Source organism: Haemaphysalis longicornis, unplaced genomic scaffold, assembly GCF_048455015.1.
Source record: "Haemaphysalis longicornis isolate Haplotype H1 unplaced genomic scaffold, Haemaphysalis longicornis Haplotype H1 scaffold_7, whole genome shotgun sequence".
NCBI classification, from domain to species: Eukaryota; Metazoa; Arthropoda; class Arachnida; order Ixodida; family Ixodidae; genus Haemaphysalis; species Haemaphysalis longicornis.
In genome coordinates, this window is record NW_027526422.1 from 10,317,865 (window position 1) to 10,345,378 (window position 27,514).

General features: G+C 48.5%; 1 protein-coding gene and 1 non-coding gene across 3 annotated transcripts in view; one reads left to right on the top strand and one right to left on the bottom strand.

Moving 5' to 3' along the window:
- LOC144144483 (calcium/calmodulin-dependent protein kinase kinase 1) overlaps positions 1-27,514 on the top strand; it is a 275,111-nt gene that overhangs the window by 186,588 nt on the left and 61,009 nt on the right. The window lies entirely within an intron of this gene.
- On the bottom strand, positions 20,795-20,867 carry Trnat-ggu (transfer RNA threonine (anticodon GGU)). The gene has a single exon. It is a non-coding gene; the product is annotated as a tRNA-Thr (tRNA).

Consider the following 27,514-nt stretch of genomic DNA (forward strand, 5'->3'; position numbering starts at 1 on the left):
AAGTCCCTTCACCTTAATTTTTGTCACCTTCATTTTGTGTGCTGAAAAGCTTCCCTGGACATTCGCACTTGTAAGGCCAGAATAATGAGGTAATCATTGTTCGTGCAGTGAAGCATACAAGTTGACAGGCCGAATGCTCGAACTATCCCAAATATCCGAATGCTTTAGCGGAATACATTCAGTGTACATATGTTAGGCGGTATTTTTTTTTTTCAGAGATGTTTTTCTGGATGCTTGATCACATAGTCCACTTTGGTAACCACCGTCCGGTTCGAAGGATCTGCCACCGACTGGGTTGGAAGTAACGTGCACTCATATCTTGATGATTCAAAGTATAGACATAAAAACGCCCGTTTGTATGCTTCGTCAGGCGTCCAGATACCCACCAAGAGCTTGGCTTAGGACTCTCAACGTTCTCCGCATCTACTCGTCGTTCCATCTCCCTGACATCGACCACTGCCTACCCATTCCGCCTTGTTTCAACCCACACCTCGTTGCTCCCGCCGAACTCGCAGCAATCGAACTGCCGTACGGAAGAGAATTATCCGAATTCAACAAACTAATACGTTCACTGGCGGCAGCGCTAGTCTCTCTGTTATCGTCCACGTCTGCACGTCTCTCGATCTACCATCGAGTATGGCTCCTATGTTCATTGCACTCCACACGCCACTTTGGCGGACGCAGAACATTACGCGAGCACACTCAGTATCTGGCCGCTCTGGCATTCCTCGCCCGATGGGCTAAGAGCGCAGCCAGGCTGCGAATCCTTCCCTCTCCACTTACATAAGCATACACAGATTGGCCTTCGCCAATCACCGACGGGAAGACCAGGTGAAAAGGTTTGCCCCTCTGAACCGCTTTCGCCGACACTGTGCGCTGCACAACAGTTATCCGACTCTGTTGATGCTACGGCCTGACACCCCTGCAATCCGCTAGAAAGACTGCCTTGCTTCAAACAATGGAGCTTTGCGAAACGACACACGCGCTTTCGTTCACAGTGGGGAAAATATTTCGAATTGAAAGGGTGCGGCAGGGAGGGGGGGTCAAGCAACGAACCTCTTCCTTTCCCCTTGGTCACGGCCGGAGCTGCGGAAGTTGTACTCTAGGAAAGGGTGGCTGGAAGCGAGTACATTTATTGGCTTTATTTGCGGCCCAAATTTCATACACAATGTGAAAAAAACAACAGAAAAATATGCCTGGGTAAGATCTCGCCCAATCCAACAATACTGCACTGGCAAGCGCAAACAAGCTCCCATCGTATCCCCTTGGGTGGTTTTAATTTAGTTCCCCACTCGACGGAACGCATCAGGTTTGGTCGATTGGCGTGGAACGGGGGTCGGACAGGAAAATTCTAGGAATCTTCAACCTATCTAAGGCCCCCTGCGCAGCGCATGGCGGCACGAGCGAACACGGAGTGAAAAAGCACGACACGGAAATTCAATCACGGCGCATTCGCCGTTATCGTACTTAAGTAATGCTTTAATAGAGTCAGTCAGGCTTCCAACAAAAGGTGGCTGTTTTATTGAAAACAATCCTGTGATCTAACGTGAACCGACACCCTCAAATTTCTTTTTGTGAGTTTCCACCTGGTGCGCTTCCTTGCGTATTGTTTTCCTACATGTGTGTAAAGCACCCGCATGCCTTTATTTATTCCGTTATAATGCGGAGCAAACTTTTCTTGCTAATCGCCGTTTAAAACGCTATGGAGGGTGGCCGCCATACGGCTTTGAATCACCGGTGCGCTTCAATACAGCTTAACAGCTAGTGTAAAAAGCATTGCACATATGCACACGTGGCGCACAAATAAACGAGTCAATGTTATTGTGCCGTGCTAGAAAACAGGGACTCGGAAACACGAACCCGTTGGTATACGCGACGGAACACCGCGTAGGCAAGGCAACGCTTCCGGAATAATTTCCGTCTGGAAACGGGGAGCCCTAAGCAAACTCACGAGCTCCATAGGTGGACGCAACGAACAAAGCTACGGGCCGCCGGCACAATACAACGCAGTCACCGACGCCATGTTTCTCCCCGTGGTACCGAGAAGGGCCGAGTAGATAGTTCCCGCGGCCGGTGTGACAGCTGTGACCGCGCTTCAACTACCACAACAGTCATTAATTTGTAATTCGGTGGTAGTTATTGGGTAGTAGTACTGTAACACTAATATGCAATCGATAATTTGTAATGAGGTAGTTGTGCTAACCTAAATATATTTATAGTAATAATGTGCAATCGGTAATTGGTTGTACGGTAGTAGTAATTGTTAGTAACACTAATCTAATGATGCAGATGTAGTGCTGATCTGTAATCGGTAATTACCGATTAATCTGTAATTCTGAAGTAGTATTACCACAACAGGTAGTAATCTGTAATTCGGTACAACTGTCTTTATATATTGGCATCGTTAATGAATAACGCAGCACTCCCTTTCCATTCTTCTTCTTCTTCTTCTTCTTTTCGTCTTCTTCTTCTTCTTATTCTTCTTCTTCTTCTTCTTCTTCTTCTTCTCCTTCTTCTTCTTTATCATCATCAACATTTGGGTGCTGCTGCGTCATCTGGCGAACATGGCTTCCACCAAGAAATCTCGAGCCACCCAGGCAACAACTTTTTGCCAGCGAGAGAAAAACCTTTTCCTACCGCAACGGACCAAACCGGTGCGCGTTTTCCCCGACGCTACAAAGCGGCTCGGCATATCTCATGACTGTTCCTGAGGTGCCTGGACGACACCTCGCTGCTGTCGCGTCTTCGAACATAGAACAAGCCTAACATTTAAACCCCGACAGCGTGCATGAGGAGCCTCCGCAGCGAGGTTGGCCCCGCATTTCACGCAAGAAACGAAAAAAAAAATCTGAAGCATGAGAGGATGGAATTCAAGTATGACAAACAAAAGAGTAGTTTGAGAACCGGTTAAGCAATGCTTAAAGGAGTAATCCGCTTTAGGGTCTCGCGAAATCGGGTCCTAGCACCTCGCGATAAGAATTAACAAAAAGGGTCTCCTTTTCTGCGGCAATCACAGCCACTCTGCCCCTGCCCCTGAACTTCTGCTCAGCCTGTTGCGTGTAGGGCTGAGAGGACGTCGTCGCCCGGGAATTTCGAAACTCAGCCGATGGAAGGGTTTCTTTTTGACGCTGATTGTCACTGCCCGACAGAACGAACAATACAAACGGCGGGGGAAAACACAGGGGAAGATAGGAGAGTGATTGGAGGGCAAGAACAAAGAGCGGGGCCCGTCTTCGGACATATTCCTGGGCACCACTGAATAGGCCCGCAGCTACGACTGATCCAATCACGAAAGACGAGAACGTAAGAGAAAACTTTTGCGAGATTTTTTTTTTCTTTTCTGGCGTACCAGAGTTTCCTGCGCCGCCGCGAAACAAATTTAGTTTGCGAAGCGCCATCCTGTTTCGAAAAATCTAGGCCCTGCACTTAAGTTCAGATATATCTTCGACAGCGATTGGTGCCCTTTCCGGAACTCCCATGTCAAATGCATTATTAAATTATTTCTCGCGCGTATCTCCGCAAGTATTTTTAGAGAGATGTAACAGTTTCATTTTCGTCCCACGTTTAAAAGTACCAATCCAAAAAAAAAACAATCACGCATTCTAACAAAAGGGGGCAGAACCGCTGCGAGCAATGTCTATGACATGCGAGAGCACTCTTAATGTAGTGGACCCCTGAGCTCCATACGCCGTTATAAATTTGAAAAGCCAGCCTCTTACAGCAGCCGGCTCTTTACTACAGCGGGAGGGTACCTTGCAAGCAATCACCACGTACGCACACGTGGAGCTGCTGGTGAGGAGATGGCGTCGTTTTAACCTGGGATTTGAACTCACACTACCGGAATTGTGTACACGTATATTGTGTACCAGCCCAGCTATTTCCCAGGTGTGGACCAAGCTTGAAAATTGCGGATTGTAAAGCTAGAATCTGACAGTTTGTCCATCCTGTACAGCTCAAAATCCCCTTACTGAGCATTCCTATAGTCTCTAACATGACAATTTGTTGGAACACGATTTTGCACTTCTCCCCATTCGAGAACACACGTTTCCATGATTAACAGCGACTGCCCCATTTTGGGAGGCCGTGCATTTTGCGCGCTACACACGCACACACACACACACTCACTCACACACACACACACACACACACACACACACACACACACACACACACACACACACACACACACACACACACACGCACACACGCACACACGCACACACGCACACACGCACCGAAGCTCCGCCGTACCTTCTAAACCTAACAAAGGTGCCTTAAGTATTTACCTCTCGTGTTTCATCTATCTTGTTCATTAAAAAATCATGTAGACAATATACTTGTTACCAATGTTCCTCGCAAAAACTTCCACAGATAGCTTGAAGTCAACGTTTTACAAAATACCACTTATTATTTTCAGGTATCAGGGGAAACCGTATACAACCCCAGCAGAAAATGAGGACAAGAAAAATTTCTGTAGTTTGTCGTATTTTTGCTTGTCATACTGTCGTCTTGTATTCTTGTGTCGGGATTCTGGCAGCTGGCTATGTCACGGCAGCATGATGGCTGTCCTAGCCAGAGGCAGTTCCGTTGTGACTGCAGGAACGTTTGTCGTTGAAAATATTGACTTTGTCGTAACGACATAAACGTGTGTCGTAACAACATATGGCTTTGTCGTAACAACAGGGCTTCTGTTGGCACAACAAAGCTTTTTGTCGTACGACAGGCATTCTTGTTAGGTTTCTGCGGTGTTCCTGTTGTCATTTTAGACTGGGACATACAACACAACTTCAGTCACATCCACAATTTAAGCTTGCTTCAGCGAGGAAAAAACAACATACTGTGTTACCAATATAAGACATAATCCGTGCACAGAAGCCGCATCTTACGGTACCCAGAAGAGCCCCTTGTACGCGAAGTCGCTTTTCTTTAACTCCGTGAAAGCACCTTACGAGAGTAAACCACCAAGGGTTTTCCGGCTGGTGCGTAGGAGCGCCCGCATGCCCTCTGATATTTGTCCACAGTCGCCAAGACTCCCTTTCATCAATATACACCAGTAGATATCGATCGTCCTCCAGGGCGAAGCAAATATAAGTTTTGTTTGCGCAAGGAAACCTGTGGTCTGGTGCCCTGTGGGCGGAAGAATGAAAAACGGACCTCACAGTTTGTTAGCACTTGCTTCAAGATCGCCTCGGCATGGTCGGCGAAAGCATGAAGGGCTTACCTAAAGGAGCATGGGAGGAGATCAATTCCTCCCCCAGGGATGTGATAAGGTGACCTGCCTTATAACAATCTTTCTTCCCTGGCTGTGCAACGGAGGGGGGGGGGGGGGGGGGGGGGGTCGTGCGATGGGGCTGTACAGCTACAGAGATCCACGCCAAGTACCCCAGGCACGGCGAGGAACAGATGTCACAGTTTTGGATATAGGGTTCTGTGGGGTGGTGGTGAGTTCTGTAACGAATGTATGTGATCGTAGAAGAACTGTTGGTGGAAAAAGAGAACCTCAGCCGCGCCACGCGTGCTTTATTTCCACCGCGTGGAACTGACCGCCCCAGTGGGCTCGCTCGCTGGGAAGACGTCTTGCTGCGGAGGCTCCGAGTTGGGGTGGCGTTATCCCCAGCAGTTACTTACGCTTCGCCTGCCCGATACCACGCCCCGTTTGCGGACACCTTCCCCTTCTGTGTGACTCCTGCGCCAGAAGCTGACGTTAAACACCTGTTGTCGACTTGCTCAGGACTCAGAAACACCCGAATTTAACACCTTCGAGGCACGGCTCCATCCTGGGAGACCCCAAGATCATAAGCGTTGGATATGGGGACCCCAGTACCGGTCTCTTCTTGGCTTTCTGTGCGAAACTGGTGCAATTTTGTATCTTTAAAACTTCATGTTATGCCGTAGGGCAATCTCTCGCTATTAAAAAATGTATATGATGTTCGTAAATATACCAGGTTCTATGTTTGACACAAAAAGCTACGCTTGAAGTATGAGGCGCACCGTGTAGTTAGTGCCTCTGGGGTAATTATGCTACCTGGGATTCTTTAACGTGCGCCGAAATGTCGCACTCGCGGGTGCTTTTGTATTTCCCATCCATAGTAGCTACGACCCTGGAAAACGGGATCGCGATCTTGTGCATTGCAGCACACCTCCTTATGATGTACGCTATCTCAGCGAATGCGCGTTGTATTGTACAAAAATGGCGAGTTCTCATATAAGAACCAACGCAAAGAAGGGAATCGACGTTTCTTCGAAAAACGAGGGTGCACGTTACATTTACCTGCAGTTTTCCGCCTGCGAGGAAGCAGAGTAAAGAAACAAGTCCGCGCTTTTAAAAAAATGTTCTTCATTTCTCTTGAATACAGGCTTGTTTGAATTTGATAATGGCTTGAGGAAGTGCTCCGGTTCTCGCCGGGAGCGCGTTCAACTGGATAGAACGTATAATAGAAACGAGGTGAGGTGATGGAAAGCAAGATAAGGCGGTTTGGGAGCAGGGAATGAAGTTATTACCGGTGCCATAGCATAGAACCTGCTTGCAGCAATGCTTCCATCTCCTGTGAAAACGCGGAGAAACGGCTGTTCAGGGAATTCAGCGCCAGTTAGTGTTTTTCAGATCCGAATTCTTGCCTGGCAACATTTCTAGCGACACTGGGCTTCCAAAAAATGCATAAACATGGGCTATTGCAGGTAGTGGAAGGCAAAGGTTACACACGGGTTCGCCCGACCGGGTAAATGATGACGATAAAGTTGTGGTTTTGTGGCACCTTTCAGTTATAATGCACCAACCACGAACGGGAAGAGAGGGTGTGCAGGACCTGTGTAATCATAAATTATTATCCCACGTGTATCTTTAAGCCCGATATTCGACACTTGGCTTGGAAGTTGGCGGACAGTCGGACATTATGCCCGAGGTTGGTCGTTGTGCGCAAGGTCTTCGTACTGCCAACGCAGCATCGAAAAAGGGTATCTATATAGCCCTTCTGTTCACACGCCTCTCCAAAGGCCACGGCGCCTCCTTAGCCACAGTTGACCGACGTAAAGCCGAGTGAGAAAAAATTACTCCCACCTCCCCTCGCGGAAACCCCTGTGTAGATGCGACGCATAGGGGGTTCACGTTGCAGTGTTGGACAGCGGAGGAACGGCGCTGGAACGATGGAGCGCAGCGGTGCAGGCACCGCGTTTTATAGTGCGCATAACGGTGAGGGGACGCGCCGGCGCCAGTGCGCCTGCCGCGGCACAATCCAACACAATCCACTTTAATCCAATCCAAGCCAAGCCAAGCCAAGCCAAGCCAATCGAATTGAATCCAATCCAATGCTCATCGCGAGAGAGTGTTCGCTATCGGAGAGGAAAGGGGGTGAGCGGCGGAGAGCGCAGCTCGCGCAGCGAGGAGAATGGGGGAGGGGTGTGGACGGACAACGACAACGCCGTATGGAGGGACAAGGCGAGTGAATGAGATGCCGTCGCATCTAAAAATTTTACGTCGCTTTCTTTGACTTCGCACAGCGCCCGAAGCTGCAGATGATTCGTGGTCATAATGCGACAGCCCTTCTGTATGAGGCCACAGCCCTTCTGCGACAGTGACAGCCCTTCTGTGCTGACGCGATAAAATATTCAACACAACAGCAAACAGAGCAGCTTAGTGTACTTACTTGATACCCATTTAGATGGGTTCCGCGATGGAGTATTAGTTTAAACGAGTGTGCTGCCAGGACTGGCTTAGATTACAGTGGTTTCAGAGGCGACGGCCTTGGAAACAGTGTGCCTTTATTCGCCAAAAGCCTCTTATACGTTGTAAAACACGCGGATCACGTTCGCTTCTTTACTTTTAGGGCGCCTTACCAAATAACGCGCCTTTCCTGGCGTTGCGAAATTTCAGTCGTGTCGTACTAACCCCTGTCGCGCCGCACACTTGAAAGCACTGCAGTCGAGGAGCCACCAAGTCTCGGTGAATTCCCCCACGCGCGCACATACAGGCCGCGGCAAAGGCTGCGTTGTCCCCTGGGAAATCTAGAGTAGACACCGGGATGCAATCGGAGCCCCGGATAGCGCAGGTGTCATCAGGGAACACGGCGCGTGTGACCACCGTTCCAAGTACGCCTCTCTCGACGCCCCAGTGTCGAGTAGGCCAAGCGTCCTTCAGTAGCAGTAAAGGACGCGACAGCAGTTGAGATTTAGCAACAGGCAACAGCAAAAACCTGGTAGACGTTGCTCACTTCTGTGCTAAGGGAGGTAGGGCGAGGAGGATAAAGAAAGGGGAAGGAGACGGTGGATGGGGTCGCAAGGCGGTGTTGCTCTTGGCTAGCCGAGATTTACAGTATGTGCGTGAGCGCACATTTGCCGAAGATCGCCGGGTGGCCTCCAGGGAGAGAGGCCCTGAGTGGGTAACGAAAACGTGGTCTGCACCCGCCGTGACAAAGGAGCCACGTGGCAAACACGTCGCGCAGTAACTGAAATAAACTCTTGTCGGCTGCGCCGAGCAACTGCAATTTGGACGGACAATTTTCCCGTTGGATCCTTAATGGAACCATCGTACTGCCGGGACGACATCGCGTATGCTGGACAGTGTTTGCAGATGCTATTTCCGGTAAGCAAGATATTGGCGGCGACCGTCTAACAGGCGAAGTTTGCGCGGTGCGAGTTTAAAGCGATATTCACTTTTAGAACGTCCGTGAAAAACCTGCAATAAGTCCTTCATGTAATATGCTGGTGCCGTACATTTAATTATATTTATCGTGGTGTTGGCTTAAAAGGCACAATTTTACTTGTAGTAATATATTATAACCAAACATAAGGCTCTTTTCAAGAGACGTCGGAGGTGATTCGTCAGCCGGCACGTGGCTGCTTTTACCAAACAAAATGTGTCCTGGTAAACTTCCATACACTTAGGGAAATTGGGAAGAAGTGCTGAATTGCAAGCAATGGCTGAAGAACACGATGTGGGCAAGAATGACGGAAGAGGAAGAATAATTATTAAGCGGAGCAAGATAAGAAAATTAGTCCCAGTGGAGAGGGCGATGCTAAACCCTCGAAGCACGTTCCAAGAATTCCTATTATGCGGGATGTACGTATACAACTTAATGTAATGCAGGTGTAGGCGTATAAACAGTAATTGTTTTAGTAGCGTGAAATGCAATGCCGAAAATGTGGTCAAATAACGAAAATGAACTCGCACCAGAAAAATGTACGCAGGTCTTAACGAGCCTGTCATTTTTTGCGCCCAGCCTTATCGCTGCAAGAAATTCTTGGAAAACCAAAGGACGACTGATGGGCAAAATGGGACAGCCGGGTTAAGAGCTGTAATAAAGGCGAATTGGCTTTCCAAGAAGTAATCGATTGTTTCCAAGCAAACGTTCTTCGTCTACACAGCCATGTTCGATCGACAAGTCCGCACTTACGCTGAGTAGAAAGTTCGATACGACGTTGGTTTCTAACGCGCAGTATCACACGCCTTGAATCAGGAGACGATGGAATTAAGTGGCAACTCCGTCTCGATGTAAAAGCAGAACATTCACTGGTGGAGAACGAAATAGAATAAAGCTTACTTTTTTCATATCCTCCGAAGTTTTGGCGGCTAGCACACTACATTAACTAAATTTAATAAATTTTTATTGTTTAAATCACTTAGAGAAAAAAACTGTGGTTGATTCCCCTGTCATAGGAATCAGTAAAACACGAAAGGGAAATGTGCAGCGAAATCTGCAGTTGAGCAGGATTTGCTGGTCGGCGGCTGTCTTGTTGGTGTGCTTGGTGAGCGACGTCCTTCTGGCGGGTCGCTTCGGGAAAGGTGTACTGGCGTCATTTCCGTGACGGATATGACGCCAGTGAAATCTTGGTGTATCCCGCAATAAAACACTTTCGGGTTGAAATATAAAACCCGAAAACGAACAACCCTAATTGTAACGTACTCTTTAGCGCTAAAGATTTTTTCCCTGCAAGAAGACCCTGTGTGCAGGGGTTCACCCTTTACAGGTCGCTTGCTTCGTTGTCACTTCCGTGACGGATATGACGTCAGCGAAATCTTCGTGTATCCGGGAATAAAACACATTCGTGTTAAAATACTGAGCGCGACCACGCTTTCGGTTCAGTTGTAGCCAAACTGTAAATAACAAAAACAAATAAAGTCGAACCTGCTTACGTATTATCACAGGGTCATAAAGTATGCATATTGCGAGACCCTTAACAGAAAGGAACAGACCAAACATATCTGCATAAGCCAAGGAAAAATAAAACACTTGAGGGGAAGAGTGTGGTAGGGGATGAAATACAGAGAAAAGTGTGTTGGCGGCAGACGACTATCATCTTTCGGCAATATTTCCTGCGAACCAAGCTTATCAGCGGCCAAATGGCTGACAAATTTCCGACCAGTGTTTGCAGCGGAGCATGCATATAAGCGGCCAGTGCTAGCGGTGACTGACGGAGAAGCATTACGCCGTCATCTACACAAGTATTTGTTTTTACTCAACACCTAAAATCATGAACGCTTGCTTTCCACCGCGCAGGCGCAGCATACGCTGTTTTTTAGTTATTGCTAGCATGAGGATTTTAGCTTCATGCTTTCCACTTTATTGTGGCTGTTTCTTGCGGAAATTTATTGTATAATTTCTTGTCTCACGCCTGCTGGGACGGTGCTATCTTGCTCTGATGATATTTATGAAATATTTAGTCATTGCCTAACGTTCATTGTTATTTCGTTAAAACTTCCCTTGCAAGTCCCCCCCCCCTTTTCAATGTCCTACTGGGCCTATGGTGTTTTAGAATCAATTGATAAATAAATTAATTAACTAATTAATTTTAGTGAGATGTTGGTGCGTGGAGCACGAAGTTTTCGAGCCACTTGATGAGTACAGTAATTACTTAATTAGTCAATCTGTTTTTTAGCTAGACGTTAGTGCGTGGCGCACGCACTTGTCAAGCATGCATCTGACGAGGACAACGCTTTTTTTAGACTCCTGAAGCGTGTAGGGCTTTCGCTGTAAAAAAATGCCATTGGCAGTGCCTGGATGTAGGCTACCCATGGCAAAATGTGACCTGTAAGATAGAGGCGAAACACGGGCTCCGCTGCGTCCTGGTTGGCATTGCCCGAGACGCCGTCTTGAGTTTGCGGGGCTGTCTGCGATGCGCGCATCCCGAGGCCGCCGCCGGCGCGGTTTTAACGGTAATTGCGAAGGAGATGCACGGGCGCGATTTAGAGGCGCGCCGCCTCCCCCCGATCCACGTAAGGCGACGCAACAGCTTCGGCAGTACGCACCATCATTAGCGAGACGGGCGGCCGGAATCGCCGGGGCTCGCTTCACAGAATGGCCCATAAAGTGAGATGGATGCGAGCAAGGAGCACGTCTAAATCGCCGCCCAGCATTTCCTCCAGGGACCGCTTTCCTGCGCTAAAATTTCGCCCCTTTGCAGCGCAGCCCCAGATTCCCCGAGGGTGGGGGTGGAGCGTGCGCAGAAGCAAACGGAGACACCACTGCGAAAACCTTCTCACGCTGACGATTACTGGAGGAACACAATTGAGTGCACAGATTATACTTTCACTAACTGGTCTTCGATGTTAAACCTCTGCCTTAGTTCGTACTTCCATGCTATTTTGAAGACGATAGGGAGAATTTTGGTCTGTCTGTCTGTATGCCTGTCTGTCTGTCACTGATCACATGCTCGGCAATAGTCTTATATACTCACATCCAAATCTGAACGTCGAAGTCCAGTTTTAATGTTCACATTTGTCAACAATGTTGAACAAGAACAAGACATTACGCAAATATAAGGCAGAAAATCAATACATGAGTAATATTTGCAGTGTCCCTTTATTAAAAAATTACGAGTGCTTGCTTTTTGCAATAGCAAATGAAATACTACATCAACTGCAGAAAACCGACGCCTGCTGTTGTCGGCGCTACCTGGCGGAATTCGAAAAAAATCAAACGGAAGCAGCAACGATAGGTTTTACTAGACGTTCCGCATTCTGCTTGGAACGCTCGTGGAGTAGGGCAACGTGGTTCTACATATAAACGTTGTAGCCGGGTGCCTCGATTCACGCGCGTCTCCGCTGTACGGCAGCTCTGGCATCGAGGCACCCGACTTGGAGCAGTGGAACGCGGTAAATTTAAATTGACTTGAGCAAACCTCTGGCGTGTTATCTTGGAAGGAAGGAGACGGGAAAGGAACAGCATAAGAGGTGAGCGGTAAAGAGAAGGGATGCATTTACTTGCCAAGGGCGCCAGCCGACTATCGTCTTCCGTCGACAATTGCAACGAAAGGAGCAGATACGCGGCCAATTTTTAGAAATACAGATTTTTCTAGCATCACGTAACCAATATCGCAATGGCTCAGTGACTAAGGCATTCTGCTGCTGAGCATATGTTGCTGCTTCCTCACATGACCACGGCTATCGCGCTTCAAAGTGGCTGCCATCTTGAGCTGTCGGTGTGTATCCATCCACGACCGGTCAATTCATAGACATATACATTCCCCCAGAAAAAGGGTGTGATTTCGTTCCACATTTCGTTGGATAAGTACCCGCGCCAGAGCGGCCTTTCTGCTGAAGAGGAGACACCAGCTCGTTGCGTTAGAGGGGGGAGGGGGGGGGGTGTATATAAGAAGAGCATAACCATGAGCCTGCTGCTCTTCCGGGAAGAAGGCGCGAAACGCGTACATGTCATTTGCACACAGAATCATTTAGCAAGTACGCTTGCCATATGTGTCGCCTGTAAAAAAATTACCCTGCGCCAAATATGTCGACTACGCAAAGGAAGGAAGGAAGGGTGTAGAAGGAAGGCAGGAAAGTTAACCTGGCTAGAGCCTAGTTTGCTATTCTGCACGTGGGAAAGGGAAAGTAGGCAAAAAGAGAAAAGAAAGAATGAAGAGAAGTTGGAGTAGACACGTATGCCCAGCGCTGAAGCACTGACACTGATAGACACTGGAGGCGTTCAGTCTATAGTCTGGTGTTTAAGTTCGTCGCCCGTAGAAAGCGTAAAAGTTCCTTAGTCGCCTTCTGAGCGGATGACGGAGAGGGCCAGTAGCGCAGAATCTTCTCCGAAAATGGCCGCCGAGAGTCCAGGTTCCTCAGCGCTGACGACAGCTTTTTCCTTTCAGCCGAGTAGCGTGGGCACTCGTATAAAACGTGCCGGATCGTCTCCGGCGTGCCACACGCTTAGCACTCCTCACTTGCTGCCATTCCTATTGTGTATGAATAAGCATTTGTGAAAGCCACTCCCAGCCAGAGACGGCAAAGAAGAGTTGCGTCAGACCGCGGGAGGCTTAGTGGAAGGGGACGCTGCAGGTGCGGGTCAAGGGCACCAATGCGCGCACATGTGAATTCATCTGGATGCCATTGGGAGATTGCTGTTTCCCGGGAAAGTATGCGGAGGGCCCTAGCTGCGTCCGTCCTAGACAGTGGGATGAGCACAGTCGCCGCTGTTTGATGCGCCAGCCGGGCGGCAGCGTCCGCACTGTCGTTGCCGATAATGCCGCAGTACCTGGCAAGCCACTGCAGGGTGACATCATGACCCGCCTGGGTAGCACGGTCGTACACCATTCTTATTTCTGTCAGGAGCTGTTCGTGAGGTCCCCGGCACAGGGGTGACTGGAGTGACTGAAGTGCAGCCTTCGAATCACAGAAGATAGCCCATCTGCGGCACGAACTTTGCTCGATGGTGCGAAAAGCGCAACGGATGGCCATAAGTTCTGCAGCCGGGGAGGTTGTAGGATTGGCTATCTTGAATTGGCTGGACAGTGACATTTGTGGAATAACAACAGCGCCGGCAGAACCCGACGATGTTACCGAGCCATCGGTGTATACATGGGTTCGGTCATTGTATGTCTCGTGCAGGTATGCCAAAGTTAGCTGTTGCAGGGCCGGTATGGGAAGATCGCGTTTTTTTTACTCCTGGAATATCTAGGCACACTCGGGGCTGCATCATACACCGCAGCGGAAGGAGCGGTCGCATCGCTGGCGTATAGTTCGACGGAATGCTGGTGTTGTGGTAAGCTACTACCCTTGCGAACGATGCCCGCGTACGGGTCGCTGGTATTCCTGCGAGGTGATGATCAGGTAGACGGGCGAGGTGCCTGATATGTGTCCTGGGTGTTTAAACTTCCATAAAGGTTGCCAAAGGGTGATTCCAAGCCAGCGCAATGGTTGCTGCTGTGGACGTACATCGTGGTAGGCCAAGACAGGTTCGCAAGGCCTGAGCTTATATACCTTGAAGTGACCGAGTAGTTGTGCGGCGCGCTCCAGAAAGGACAGGGGCGCTGTATCGCGCAGACAGCCCAAGAACAGCGCGTTGTATAGCTGTAACATTGACTTCATTGGTGTTCCCCGCGTCTTGCCGCTGATGAGTTGGAGCACATGCACCACTGCAGAGAGCCTCTTATTTATAACGTTTACGTGAGCGCTCCAAGAAAGGCCTCTGTCGACAACTCTGCCTAGAAACTTGTGATTTCTCACATAAGACACCCTTTCACCATTAATATACAAAGGGTACGCGTACATCGGCTTTCGTGTAAACGGAAGCACGGTGCATTTGCTGCTGGATATTTCCAACCATTCTCCGTGTCGTCAAGGAGGTCGTCAAGTCTGCGGCATTTTGCAGTCGGGCGCGCACATGCCGACGAGTCACGCCATCTGCCCAAACACATATATCGTCGGCGTATATCGACACGTGAACCCTCCTTGGAAGGCAAGAAGTCAGGCCAATTAGCGTAAGGTTGAACAGTGTAGGGTTCAGGACGCCTCCTTGGGGAACACCACGGTGAGTATAGTGAGCTGATGTCGGCTTATTGGCAGTCATAACAAAGAATGACCTTCCTGTTAGATAGTTCCGTATCCACTGGTAGACCCGGCCACCGAGCCCCACAGCCTGTAGTACTTTAAGAATCGCATCGTGCTCCACGTTATCATAGGCCCCTTTAACGTCGAGGAACAACACAGCACACATGCGCTTCGCACTTTTCCGCTGCTGCACAAAAGTCACCAAATCAATAACACTGTCAATGGATGAGCATCCACGACGGAATCCAGACATGAAATCAGGGTAGACATTGTAATGCTCCAGGAACCACTCCAGACGTGCAAGAATGATTCGCTCCATCAGCTTTCCAACGCAACTCGCAAGTGCAATTGGACGGCAGGCCATTGGATCCAGCATAGATTTTCCGGGCTTCAGGAGCGGGACGAGGCGGCTGGGCTTCCATTTTCGAGGAAAGGAACCATCACACCACAGGTCGTTGAAATATTCCAACAAGGCTTGTCGGGCATCCTTACCAAGGTGACGCAGAGCAGCATATGTGACTCCATCAGGCCCAGGAGACGAAGATCGCTTGCACGCAGCATATGCCGCCTGGAGATCTTCCATGCAGAATGTGACGTCCATCCTTGAATCCCGCGATGCAGGGATGTCACTGGCGAGCAGTAGTACAGAAGGGCCTGTTCTACTGGCTATCCTCACACAGAAGTCCTCGGCCACTTCGAGCTCTCGGCGGTTCTGGTGAATAGCCAGGGCCTTAAATTGGGAGCGCTGCTGTACGGGAGTCGTTAGCCCTTGCACAGTTTTCCATATCCTCGACAAAGGCTTGCGAGGGTCGAGCGAGTCCCAAAAAGATTTCCAACGTTGTGCTTGCACGTGGGCAATGCGGCCCTGGATCTTCTTTTGCGTTCGTCTGCAAGTTCTCAAATCTTCGAGACATTTCGTTCGCCGGTATCTGCGTTCGGTGCGGCGACGAACAGCACGAAGGCGCTCCAGCTCCACGTCAAACTCGGTCACTTTTGGAGGCAGCCGGACGGAACGCTTGCAGGCTTGGAGTGTGCTTCCAATGGCGGACTCTAGATTTTCAAGGTGATCGCTCCGGCAAATTTCTTCCATTCTTGATTTGAACTTGGACCAATCGGTTACCCGAATAACATTGGGATCGAAATGACTTCATAAGCCATTTATCTTTAAATAGGTCGGAATGCGGTCGCTTCCACGAGTTTCTATGTCTGGGAACCACTGTATACGACCCGATAAACATCGTGACACAAACGTCAAGTCTAAACAACTGCCGTAGTTCGTTGCACGTAAGTAAGTGGGGCTTCCGTCGTTTAGTAGGCACAACCCATGGTCTGAGGAAAAAGCTACTAGGCTCCGACCTCGCATGTTGGTGTTTGGGCTTCCCCAAAGCATGTGGTGTGCATTGAAATCATCGGTAATTACCCATGGACCCGTTGTTGTCCTTAGTATGTCATCCAGCATCTTTCGTTGAAAGCGAGATGTCGGGTGTATGTATGCACCCACAAGAGTGAAAGTGAGCTGGCGCTTTCTGATGGTGAGACAGATGTACTCATTGCCCCTATAGGGTTGCACAAAATGGTGAACGTAGGACAGTTCACGCCTGATGAAGACAGCGACTTTGCTGGGCTTCCCGAGTGTGGCTGATAAAAAAAGTTCATAGCCAGATATCCGAATAGGTTTGGATACGTTCGGTTCACAGATGACTAGTATAGGAATAGATTTCATAAAGACAAACTGGCGAAGATCAGAAATACGCGACATTAGTCCTCTAGCGTTCCAGTGAAAAATGGAAGCCTCTTTGATTTTCGCACTTAATAAACGTACGTTCGCCATGGTCCTTGCTTATCCGAGGCTTGCAAGTACTGGATCCAGGGCCTCCAGTATCTGAAGTGCGATCTACGCAGATGGTGTATTCAAACTGGTGAGAAATGTGCGAAAAGCATTCATGAGGGACCTCAGGACCACGACGACTTGCCGATCTGAAGACGTAGCCGGGGCGGGAGAGCTCGTGACTGTCTTCTGCACTGAGCGTTGGGGCTCAGAAGGAGGAACAGTCGGCGACAGTGGGGGCCACGCGTCGACCGGCAAGGTTCGTTGTACCTCGTCGCGACACCTCGGCGAATCCTGCGGGGCCGGAGGCGGCGGAGGGAGCGGAGGGGGCGGCCGCCGCGGGGTATAGCGGTGGTGGAAGTAGTTGTTGCACTAGTGGCGGAGCCGCTTGCGTAGAAGCGTACCATAGAGAATGGCGAGCCTTCTTTGAAGACCTCCGGCGCCGAGACCGGTGACGCCGCCGTTGTCGTACCGTCACGGCAGCCTCCTTGTGCGTGGAGTGGTCCCTCACCATCTGCTTCAAGACAGCGACCTCCCTCTTCATACGTGGACACTTCTTCGATGAGGCATCGTGAGGTCCCTCACAGTTGGCGCACTTCAGGGTATCTTCACTGCAGTCGCTAGCCTTGTGGGGCCCAGCGCATTTGCACATACAGTGGCGCTGCCGCAGACTGCAGCGACATGGCCAATCTTCATGCACTTGTAGCACTGGAGGGGTTTCGGCTCATAAGGTCGGACACGCTGACGGAAATGACCCACCTTAACACGGGCGGGAAGGCTGTCGCCCTTGAAAACAATCTTCAGGCACCTTGACGTACCAATGCGGCTTACTTGTCTGATGACGACACCTTCATCCGCAGGTTTGATAAGCATTGGCAGCTCCTTCTCCGGGATAGACGTATCGATGTCATAAATGACGCCTATCGTCGTGTCTCCATACGGGGTGGCATGGGCTCGCACTTTTATGTCGTGCAGTGACGTAATCTTCCGCAAAACCTCCAGTGCACTCCGATGCTCCACGTCGATGGCCAAGATGTTCCGTCGGGAATTTATCCTCACGTGCTTGACCTCACCTGGCACAGTAGCTTCAAGGAACGCGGAGACTGCTTGCTTGTTGAGCAGCTTCAAGTTGTCCGTCTTGGCCTCTGGTACGAACAGTATCGTGTGCACAGGGTGCTTCGGCACGGGCTTCACAGTCGAGGTGCTCGATCGCGAAGAAGCCGTGAGGAGCCTTCTTTTCGCCTTTTTCCCCAGGTACAGCTGAAACCCATCGTCGGAGTCCTCGTCACTGGGCGCCGAGTAGAGTTCGGTTTCCTCGCTGTCCGCGTCAACTGGGAGACTGGCGCGCTTCCTGGAGGAGGTGCCCGCCGGCGGATCGACGTCGCACGGTTCCTCCGGGGGATCCCCGTCCATCACCCCTAAACAAACCGGTGTCCTGTAGGTTCAGCGTGAAAAAAGCGCAAAATATCGCAGACGAAACAAGCAGCGTCCCACAAGAGGCACTTCTCGAATACCATGTCTCCTTGGCCTCGCATTTCAGGTTACTCCCTAACATTTTAAATGGGACATCACTACTACATCCAGCCGTACGATCACAGTCCGGCAAGTCTCTTATCCAAATAACGAAGAGGAAGCGCCCAAGGTGGGGAAAGTTTCGTGCCACCAGGGCTACAGTAGTTTAAAAAAGTCTTGCCTGTGTATACTTCGTGCTCATGCTCTCTGCTGTTATAGCAGGAACTTTTTTTTTGTAACGGCATACGGCTGCCCGCCAGTTGAAAACGGCTTCACGAAATCATGCACCCCTCCATTCTTCGCGTGACGGATGATTTGGTTGTCTTGTTTTCCAGACTGCTTCGGCCATGTCGAAAGGGAGCAATCGGATAGACGCCGGCTTCATAGCGCGAGGAACCCCGGTTCGATCCCAGGCGCCGAAAGCTTCTATTTTTTTCTTTCACTTCAGTGTTTTCACGTTATAGACACCATCAGTGGGAACACTAACGCTTCGTTTTAAAAGGAACGGCAACATATCGACGCCGAAATGCCACCGGGTTCGCCAAGATATGCATCGCGTGGAAAGGATATTGAAGAAGGGAGTAGAAGGTCGTCCTCGACATGCCCCTTGTCCATTCATTGCCCATCCATCTGTGGCGTAGTATCTCGCCGGATTCCCACTGGCCGTTTCGTTCGCACGGAATAAACGAACCACCGAGTATGAGGGCGAAGTTTTCGCCTGGAACAACAACGTCCGTATGAAGGAAACACTACCGTAAGCAATTTCAGCCGTCCGGTAATGTTTAAAATATCCCATTTTATTGGAGCAGCAGCCACGACAGCTGTGTAAATGACTTTTCCACCAAAGTTTCGAGAATTTCGGCTTCGAACATAATTCTATCACGCACTCAAATTGATTCGACTACGGCTCTTTCCTGTCACATCTTGTTAGAAATTATATGGGAAGGAACTTGGTGTTAGGTTCGCTAACAACCGAAAACCTGCTAGGCCTAACACTGATCCCGCGGGCACCGGCGCAGCTCCGAGCCTAGGTCCATCGGTGTCGACAATGTCCCCAGCGTGGGTCAGCTGCGCTTGTTTACGATGCGGAGGGGTTAACCATACACGGGCTGTCCGCGCTAGCAGGGCGCGCCAACGCGGAAAATCGCCGGCGTGTAATTAAAGCCGGGTCCTGTCAGGGCCACGCTGCGGCCGGCCGACGACAGCATTTAATCAGGGCGGAAGAAGACGTTGGCGGTGACGGGCCTCTCCCTACACTTTCCTCCTTTGCTTTTCTCTTCCCCTTGTCTGCTTTTAGTGTACGTCCGGTGTGTACGTATACACAATGCGCCCTCGCGTCATGGACGTGACAGGCTTATTGCTGCCAACGCTTGGTATAAAGCGTGCCCATGCCTGGAACCCTACCCGGACAAAGGAAGATGAAAATGATAGGTTGGCTTTACTGATAGATTGTATCCGCCTGGACTTGTATAAGCACGCTCTTGTGTTATGCGCCATAGCGTGCAGCTTTTCCTGGAACCATGTTGTCATCCTGTTGACATCTTTCTTATATTTAGCCGTCCTCTTTGGGCATGAAACTCTTAAACGTTATTAGGGTCACTCAAAACAAACGCCAATGTTGTTACTATCACTATTTCGTCTTGGTTCTCCGTGTGTTTCCAGACTTTCACCAGCAACATTGCAGAGGGCTTGACACACCTAACACATTCTCGAACCGGGTGCAGATCAGGAGTAAATAACATCTGACGGCTCCTCTGGCAAGACAGGGTCCCGAATAGAACGCTAAGCAAAAACGTCTGTTCAGTAGCACACGTTCAATTTTCCTTTCATAATAATGATGTTTACTGAAGGCCCACTAGGCAAAGCAAAAAGTACGCGTTGCTGCCAGCCACCCGGAAGCGTTACATCTGTTGTCTATGTAAACCAATGGTGAGACGTCGCCATCCGCTTCTGCAGCCGGATTCCTGCCACGCCGCGGATTGAATTGAAGACCCTGCGCTGGGAGATAAAAACAAAAACTATATATATATATATATATATATATATATATATATATATATATATATATATATATATATATATATATATATATGTATATATATATATATATATATATATATATATAGGTTGGCAGCCAAGAAAACCTAGGAAAGCAAAGGGGAGGTTGTGGTGGGTCATAGAAAGAGATGAATAATTTTTTGAGTCGAAAACAAAGTGGTGAAAAAATGCCCGCCGGGTGGGATCCGAACCCACGACCTCCAGAATACCGGTCTGGTGCGATAACCACTACGCTACCAGCGGGGCTGTTTCCCCAGCACTTTCTCGGGTATTTATGTTAAGGTATTTTTGTTTCCTGCACTTGGGGGTGGTAGCCAGCGCCACTCGGACTACTCGGGGTGAAGGGGACCTTCTTTTTAACCCCCGGGCCGTGACTCGAGTGTCTACGACATGTCGAGAGTGGTCGACCAGCGTTGAACCCTCTTACGCTCCCTTTGGCACCAAGACTGCCAGAACAGAGGCCCTCGCTAAGCGTGTAGCGAATCAGAAAATGGAAAATGAGGGTCTCCGTGAAAATAAGACAGAAAATAAGGGTTGGCAGCCAAGAAAACCTAGGAAAGCAAAGGGGAGGTTGTGGTGGGTCATAGAAAGAGATGAATAATTTTTTGAGTCGAAAACAAAGTGGTGAAAAAATGCCCGCCGGGTGGGATCCGAACCCACGACCTCCAGAATACCAGTCTGGTGCGATAACCACTACGCTACCGGCGGGGCTGTTTCCCCAGCACTTTCTCGGGTATTTATGTTAAGGTATTTTTGTTTCCTGCACTTGGGGGTGGTAGCCAGCGCCACTCGGACTACTCGGGGTGAAGGGGACCTTCTTTTTAACCCGAGAAAGTGCTGGGGAAACAGCCCCGCTGGTAGCGTAGTGGTTATCGCACCAGACCGGTATTCTGGAGGTCGTGGGTTCGGATCCCACCCGGCGGGCATTTTTTCACCACTTTGTTTTCGACTCAAAAAATTATTCATCTCTTTCTATGACCCACCACAACCTCCCCTTTGCTTTCCTAGGTTTTCTTGGCTGCCAACCCTTATTTTCTGTCTTATTTTCACGGAGACCCTCATTTTCCATTTTCTGATTCGCTACACGCTTAGCGAGGGCCTCTGTTCTGGCAGTCTTGGTGCCAAAGGGAGCGTAAGAGGGTTCAAACGCTGGTCGACCACTCTCGACATGTCGTAGACACTCGAGTCACGGCCCGGGGGTTAAAAAGAAGGTCCCCTTCACCCCGAGTAGTCCGAGTGGCGCTGGCTACCACCCCCAAGTGCAGGAAACAAAAATACCTTAACATAAATACCCGAGAAAGTGCTGGGGAAACAGCCCCGCTGGTAGCGTAGTGGTTATCGCACCAGACCGGTATTCTGGAGGTCGTGGGTTCGGATCCCACCCGGCGGGCATTTTTTCACCACTTTGTTTTCGACTCAAAAAATTATTCATCTCTTTCTATGACCCACCACAACCTCCCCTTTGCTTTCCTAGGTTTTCTTGGCTGCCAACCCTTATTTTCTGTCTTATTTTCACGGAGACCCTCATTTTCCACTATATATATATATATATATATATATATATAGTTTCGTGTTCGAGTGAGATTGATTACCCAGGTGCAGCAATATATTTGTAGCTGCCGTTGGTTTCTTTAATCGTTGCTGCCGGGGCTAACACTGCTTTTGAATGGCTGCTTTAGGAAAATTCTTCATCTTACATGAGTGCACAAAGGTGATGGTTGGTGCGATGACTGAATGTAAACATTATTCAATTAGTTTGATGCGCGATGCCGAGAACTCCGGCACAATTAAAAAGGCGACGACAATAGAACCATCGAGTAGGGAGCATCGTAGAAGTCAGAAACGTGTCTAGTTTCTTTTCTCTCTGCGATTAGGGTGTCACGTCTAACATTTGTTTGTCGGCGCTTTCGGCTTATTATCAGATGCAGGCGTTGTCAGAAAAATTCTCCAGAAATTCAGAGAATTATCTACTAATGCGTAGCATTCTTATGCCGCCTGTCTTGAGTGTGAGTTACTTCTAGCCAAACTTTTGTTTTTTTCTAAATCTTGTCCGACCAACTATCTCCAATTACGCTATTATAACGATTACAGGTGAAACTTTCCCGAAATCTTCAATATTGTAAAAATGCCGTGCGTTATACGTTTTGCCATTTTCCGGAATTTTTTAATATTTTCCTTGTTTTTTTTTTTCGTTTTTCAAAATTTTGTTCGACCAATTATCTCTATTTACATTATTCTATCTATTAAATTTGGAACTTTGACGAACTCTGCATTATTGTGGAAATGCAGAGCTCGCCAGAGTTGGAAACACGCTTCGCCATTTCTAGTAATTATTTTATATTCTTATTTTTTGCGTTTTTCAAAATTTTGTTTGACCAATGATCTCCATTTATGCAATTATGACGATTACAGGTGAAACATTCGCGAAATCTACATTATTGTGTGGTATACGCCATGTGGTATACGTTTTGACATTTTCCGTATATTTTTAATAATTTTCTTCGTTTTGTAGTTTTTCATAATTTCGTTCGACCAATTATCTCCATTTACGTTATTCTAACGATTACATTTGGAACTTTTCCGAAATCTGCATTTTCGGGGAAATGCAGGGCGTTACACGCTCCTGGCTGGTGGGGTACTCGGCAAACAATGCTACGCATTAAAACTGGAAGCGCTACTGTCTCGCATCATAAGAAACTGACTTTGACCAGTTACACGACGGGCAGCCTCATCGATGCGGAGGGGGAAAAAACTTTATACCAGAGCATGTCAGCGACATCCGCTGGATGAGAGTGGCTCCCTCTTCACAGTATTCTATATGCTGCATTCGCCACCTTGCCCCTGGCAACGAGTCGTAGCCGATCCTCCAAGGCGGGTAAAGACAGCAAGATCTCCCATCGCTCGCTAGGGGAAACGGTGGGGTTATTAGGGAGAGAATGTGGAAGGGAGTGGGAGTTCTGGGCTGAAATCGCACTCTCCTATCATGTGGCGAAGCATGGCCAGCTGTTTACGTAATGGGCAGCTCATCGCGTGCTGCTTGGAGAGCATGCCATTGAGTAAGCGAGGGTGAGGGAAGGACCCCGATCCTGTCTGTCGATGCATTACGTGCTCCTCCATCGACGACGATTCACGAAACTTGGCTGGGCCAGCTGCAGAGTCCTTTTCTATTTCGTAAACGAAGTCCCGACTTTTTTTTTCGCCATCCGGGTCGTTAAGCATCTCGTCTTTCGTTCCACTTCTGTCATTTTTTTCTTCTTACCCGGGGCGACTTTCTACACAGGGGTCAGTTAGCTAAACTGCCAACGAGATTATTACTGCATTATTCCCCGTAATGGATCTTTCGTCATCTTAGAGCGTAAAGGTCTCATTGCTTGATACTTTCGGACTCATTGTTTTTTTTTTCTTCCAAAATGTATGTGCTGCCATTTTTTTTTTTTTTTGCGTTCATTAACTTTTTCTTTGAAATATCTCAAGGAAGATGTCGGGGGTAAGTACACGATCTCGGGACACATGTATTAAGGATGGTGCATTTGAAGTTAAGCGCGGGGTGTATGTTGTCCAAATTTCATTTATATTTGTATGTACGTATGCCTACACGGCGATTGTATTTATTCACATATAAATTTACCCGGCTCCTTTGTTTGTCTGTCATTGTAATGCGATACCTCATTCAGCGTATATTTCGCTTGTGTTTTTCCCCTTCTGCTTGTGTGCACTGTGCCGTATTAACCACCAATGCATATAATGCCTGCTTCACAAAACAAAAAGAAACAACACGCAAACATGTGCTAGTTGTCAGTCGCGTGCAACTCAAAATGTTAGCAACAATTTCAACTATTCGCATACAACGCGTCATATGCAACGTCAGCGTTCTTTTTTTGCTGAAAAATAGCGCTATTCGGGGAATTCCGTCACGAGTAACATGCAACGCCTTAGAAATGAAATGCCAAGATGTAAAATGTTGCCAAACAAAAATGCTCCTGCAGAAGCGTGACTCACAAGCGTGACAGAAGAATGAATCAATTTGGGAAGCGGCTGCAACCCTGGCAGTGGGCGCGACAGGCAGCACGTAGGCCAGACGTCGCTTCAATGAAATAGGTTTGCGTCTTACACTGCCGATGCGTTCGATGTGTGCACAGGCGTTCAGATTTCAGGAACGACGCTGGTGACGCCAACACCGTGTCCCCAAAGCGGTTGTTCGGAACCCCGTCACAATCTCCCTATTTTGCCCTGCTGTTACACGAGCGCTTACATACATGCTGACGCAGACCCAGGCGTTTGCTTAGTTGCGTAATGTCGTTACGAGCAAGAATGGCTTCTTGAGGCGCAATCAAGACAGACAAAAAATAAGACCTGACGACCGACCTCATTACACGTGTCGGCAATTACGAGCAGGGCTCTGCAGCTGCGTCTGTTGACTTTTAGCGAGCCGTATTCGACGCGTGACCTTTAGCACTATCCTCTTCGGTCATGGGCAAAAAAAAAATAATAACATTGCGTCTGTTTGGCGTGCGTGTAATGCTAAACGAAAACTTCTGATGTGTTCTTTAGAGTGGAGCTCAGACTCGACAAGAAGCGGCGCGAAAAATCTAGGCAAGGATAGACGTCTCCTATTGGCTGCTGTTTACGTTCGCTTGTGTTGAATATTACCTGGGGTAAGAACATTACCTTCTTGTTTTGTGCACGAGCTGGGTCTTAATGTAAGTACCGTGTTACAAAGCGAACATTGTCTAAGACCACAGATTAGAAAAATCTTCGACATGGTAAAAAGCGCGATCAGACGGGAACGCAAGAAAACACAGTTACGCAGGACGACAGCTTGTGTAACTGTCTCTTCTGGTGTCGCCATCTTGTCGTGCTTTTTACCATATTGAAGTCGTATCACCAACTAGCCCAAATTTCTTCGTTTAATTAGATAAGAAAAGGGAGACGATCGCGCTTACAACAGTCAAATGATAACGTTGTGACATTGCATCGATTCTGCGTTATACCTCAGCCGTCCTCGTATTCTGCAGTGCAGCGACCAATTTAATCGGCTTTTAGCGTGTCGTATATGAGCGCGAAAAAGACTCGTACAGTGACATATTATTAACCGAGCAGCACATACCGGCAGAGGTATTGGCCGGCGCTTTGACGTTGGGCCTAGCGTTAAGCATCGATGTCTAACGGCGTCGACAGGTACCCTCGGCTTTACATATACAATGATTTGATGCTGCTTGGAACTTCGTTAGGATCAACGCTAAGGACACCTGCTGTTAAGACTGACAAGGGCAGCAGCACTTACCCGCAGAGGTGTACTGTTGACCAATGCTTTCGCAAATCTCATTGGCGAACGAAATGGCCAATCCCATTCGCGAAACGAAAACGCGTAGGCCAACCAGTGGCCAATGGGAGTTTTCGCTTTATGCGAGTTACAATACTCACACTGTGTTACGTACCCACATAGCAGCCCATACTCGCAGCACTGTGTTGGCCAACGCTCTTCCCGGCATCTTCTGTTTTATGCAATGCTCAAAATGTGACCGGGACGCCCCTTAGCGCATAAACCCACGGATGCCGGAGCCAGAGCCCAGTGTCACTGACTGTGCGGATGTCCGTGGTGTAAACACGAATGACGGAATGGTAATCTTCACAGTCTACATGGCCCCTGGCGAATTCCGAGCAGACACTGACGTCTTTATGCATGAGCACTTTTCATGGCTGAGACGAGAACTAAATACACAACTAGCTATCGTCGGCACTTGAATGTTGACCTTCCGAGACACGACAAAAACTGGTTCCTGGCTTTTGTCTTGGACAACTTCAGACTTTAATCCAACCATGAATGCAATGAAATGTCAGCACATTACTTTTTCGCGCAGTCGTAAACCCATTTTGTTGAAATGTGTCCTTGAAAACGTGTCCCTTAACACAGCTACAGATTTTAAGTACCTATTTACTTCTCATCCAACCTCTCCTGGAAAAGACAGGTTAAACATGCTTGTTCTTCTGCCTCCCGTACGCTTAACTTTCTTCGGCGCAATTTCAGGGCTGTCCCTCCTAAACTGAAAGAACTTCTTTATTTCACCCACGTAAGGTTCATCATGGAGTACGCTTGCGCCGCTTGGGACCCGCAACTTGCCTACTTATGCGAAATGTTACAACGTGTACAAAACCGTGCCGCCCATATTGCCACGGGTGACTACAATTTCCGATCTAGTATTACATTACTTGAAAACCAGCTTAACTGGGAACCCTTAAAAGAACGCAGGCAGCATGTCAAACTTAATTTGCTTTATCGTATCTATTTAAAAAAACTCGCATTAATTCTGAAATCTTTCTCTTTACCCCACATTTTGTATCTATACGGCGTGACCATAGTTGGAAAATTCGTGAAATACCCTGCCGTACAAATGTTTTCCAAGATTCGTTCTTTCCTCGCACCATTAGTTTGGGGAATAAGTTGCCAAGTGCTACAGTTGATTGTACCACTAACGCGCTTTTTAGTAAGTATCTGTTAGACTTACAGTTCTGTTTTTATTTGTGTATTTGTGACGATGACCAGCGATATGTTTTAGCCTACCTGCCACGTGTATATGCCCACATGTTCAATTTCCCCCTGCTATAATGCCATCTTGGCGCTGCAGGAAACTAAATAAATCAATAAATAAACCACAAGATACATCGGGTATAAATCTGTTTTTCGCAACAAAGAGATTTCCACTACCATTACTCGAAATAAAAAAAAAATTCACGGAAGCTTGCACTCACGCGCGAGACTTGAATGGCGAAGCTGTTGCAGGGGGGCATTGCTGGGCACAAGGAGCCATGAAGAGAAAATGCAAGTTGGTTTTATTCGAAAGATTTCGTGTTTTATAGTGCCCCCAGCGCTTGTCCGGATACAAACGGTGCTTTATTCACTGAGAAATTAAACAATTTAGGTTAAAATTTTGATTTTCCCGCTCAATCGTGCGTTTTCGTGGTCCCAAATGACATCACAGGAACCGACCGCTCTGCAGCCTAGAATACCTTCATTCACGCATCTGCCGTACAGGGTAGAGACACGTATACGCTGGCGCCGCCATTTTCGGTTGCTCGCTCGCCGCCGAAGCAAGTCATTGTGTCAAAACCGCGCTAAAATTATCGCCGCAACGCGGTTTACTGAAAAAGTTTGAATCATATTGTCTGTTTCGCGTTGCTAGGTCTCGTGGGAAACGAAAAGAACAGCGCGTTGAGCCCGTTGGCCCAATTGCGGCGGCACGGGACCGTTCAAAGGTTGTCTCCACCCTGTACAGCGGTGTTGGTTTGTTCCCGCGTTTCTTTACGTTCCGTAACCTAGATGGCGCCACCATACCGTGGCAAGCATTTGGTTTGTT